Below are 3,088 nucleotides of genomic sequence, written 5' to 3'. Positions count from 1 at the left end.
TTTTAAATATGGTCTACAGATTCCAGTTGCTCCGCTTAGTGTCTGAAAGAGTGCCATAGGTTGTGCAAGAGCTGATTTTAATTGAGAAGAGGTATTTTAGGGACTCTTAGCCAATCCATTCTGCTAGAAATCACTGGAGTGACTCTCCTGAACTTCCTAGGATTTAGATCAACTTATTACCCTATACACAGTATTGAAAAGAGCAAACAACTGAAGCAAAACAAACAGCTTTTTCTCAGCTCCCAAATAACGTTATGTCCTCATTTCTGATGTAGACTCCAAGGATTTGTCAAAAGTTTCTCATGACTGATTAGAAACCAAAGATATATTTGGGCACTGGAGCAGAAGAGAAACAGCAGCTTCAGGGAAGGCACACCAAAACTGACTTTGGCATAGTAGACACCCTGAGATATTAAACTTAGCACCTATAAGCAGTCAGCACAATATATAAAAATACAGACAGGGCAGGCTCTTTACAGTTAAGAACATGTTTAAAGAGTAATTTACCTTAGCTAATCCATACCTTACCCCAGCAGGACAGAGAAGCAGGAACTGAGAGCACCACCAGGGCAGTTCCATCCCATAGTACCAAGTCAGTACAGCTCTGGGGATAGAGCCAGCTTCAACCACAAGCTCCAGTTATTAGAACAACTCACAGGATGGCACAGGTCTGAAGCCAAGTTAGGCAGTCAACCCACCATGCAAGATCAGGATGAGATAACCCACAGATTGCCAGACATGCCCACAGTGACAGGGCATATCTGCAGCTCAGCCAGGAGATCTATGAACAAGCCAGGGTCTATAGGCAACTACAGCTGTAACCAGCAGAGAACCCATATACTCCTACAGCATTATGAAAGAGAACAGGTGTGCTGAAGCTAAATAGAGCTCCTGGGCCCATCGTTAGGGAACGGGAGGATCCAGGTGAGGCTGGTCAGGGTCGTTGAAAGCCTCTGGGCACCTGAAAGCTCATGAAATAATAAACATCTGTGCACATATACAGCAAAGCAGTGGTTTAGACTGTATTGTGCTATGTGCTAAAATAATAATAATAATAAGACCCCAGGTACCCTGTGAAAGTGTTGAAGGAGGTGTCTTAAAAACACCAACAGTGACATGGGACCTCAGTCAGGATTTGAAGTTTTATTCAATATTTCTCAGCAGAATTCAGAACTGCTCGGGGAGATGCAGCATTGCATGATAAAAACATCTTCTTATTTACCACAACAGACTATTGTACTGCATCAAAATGCTGCTAGTACCAAAACTATTTATTATCGATTTTGCAATTGAAAATCACAGCTCTAAATTTTTGCATGTGTTTTATCAACACATATTATTATTATTCAACACACATTGAACCATTATGTTCCTTGTTCCAAAATGGGCAAAATTTGCCATAAAAGGTCTGATCAAAATCCAACGAACTCAAGATTGCCCTTTTCTTTGGAGTGAGCAGAATAGGACTACCTGGGGAAATTTATTTCTATTGCCAAAAGAGAGAATCAGACTGATGATGGTTTGGCTAATCAGGAAGATGTATAATGTATTTCATCTTCAGTTTTTGAGAAAACCCCGTGTCAGAAACGTGTGCTGTAGGTGGAATAAATTCAACACTGTATAAAATTAGAAAGCATTCTAAGATCACATGTAAAACAAACATGGTCAACAATAAGCTTGTTTCAAAAGCTATTGAATTTGCGGTAATATTCCTCTTTTGAATACACTGCCATTAGTATTTTATTGATCCAAAAGTTCTCAGTATTTCAAAGGCTCTGATTACAATTTTCTCAAAATATGAGAAAAGATATATTGTGCCAATTATGTGAGCAATCTGAAGTCTATAGTGTGCATCTCCTTTACAGGACAAAACAGCAGCAAAAGGAAATAAAAGCCAGTGTCAATCTTTGATGAAATTAACACAATTTAAATCTGCTCCAGGCAAAACAATGAAATCTGTAATTTATCAGCACTGGATAACATCACCAGGGGAATTATTTAATGATTAACTACAGTGGGCTGGAGCCTGGGGTGAGGCGTGGTGGCTTATGACTGCACTCAAGTCTGTTGTGCCTCCAGAGCCGACACGACTATCCATTTCCATGGGAGAACAGACCTAGCATGTGCAAAACCTTGTATGTTCATTCAATGGGCCGGGTGCGGGCTGAGGGCAGCAGGGAGGTGAGCTCTTGGCTTTGCAAGTGTATGAGGATGCTGGGCTAATGCTGAAAGCACAGATGTATTAGGACAGCTTTAAATGCAAAACCAATAAAACCACTCACCGTGCTGAGGGTAAAAGCTTCTCTGCCGTTGATGCAGATTTTATCATCGACTCTTGTAGAGCTGAGATTTTCACACCAAGTATTTTTTCCTATAAAGAATTGAAAAGGTGAAAGATCTACTTGCTACTATTTAATATTGTAGTGTAAGTACTGGCAAATTACATTTCTGCGCTTCATGGAAGCAATCTGCTTCTGTGACTAAACAGATTTCTGTGGTGGAGCTTAATGACAGGGCTCACGATGACCGAGAGGAACAGTGGGGAGATGTGTTGCGTGTTCCACCCTCCCAAGGGGTGCAAAGACACAGGCAGGGTTCAGAACTGGAGGCCAAGAACCTTTCTGCAGCCTCCGATATAAGGAAAGCTGGACTGATTATTAATCTACTGGAATTAAAGGCAGGCAGTACTTAATTAACCAAGGAGGAGTAGTGGCTCAGGAACAGTCTATCTTCTCCCAGCTGCAGTTGAGCTCCAAGACATGCTCCTGGTACTAACACCAAGGTTTGTCCGCAGGGCCACCTGTGCTTGCCCAACAGCATGGGTGCCCCTCAGCTGCTGGCTTGGTCTTGGCATCTTCCCATCAGAGTTTTAGGGCCTGGATTCTGCCTGTGGGCATGTCAGAGGTCCTACCAGGATGGAGCCACAAATCTTTGGAGCAAGTGCGCCTCTTCTCTCAGGAGCAGTGTTCATGAAGCTGCACGACTTTCTACAGCAGATGAGCAAAGGAAACGCTTAATTCCCTTCATTATGTTTCTCAGCCTGAAAACAGTGGAAATGATGAGCCAGAAATATCCTAGATCAATTTAT

This window comes from Meleagris gallopavo, chromosome 10 (genome assembly GCF_000146605.3).
Source record: "Meleagris gallopavo isolate NT-WF06-2002-E0010 breed Aviagen turkey brand Nicholas breeding stock chromosome 10, Turkey_5.1, whole genome shotgun sequence".
In the NCBI taxonomy this organism is placed as follows: Eukaryota; Metazoa; Chordata; class Aves; order Galliformes; family Phasianidae; genus Meleagris; species Meleagris gallopavo.
Note: the sequence above shows the minus strand (reverse complement) of the source record.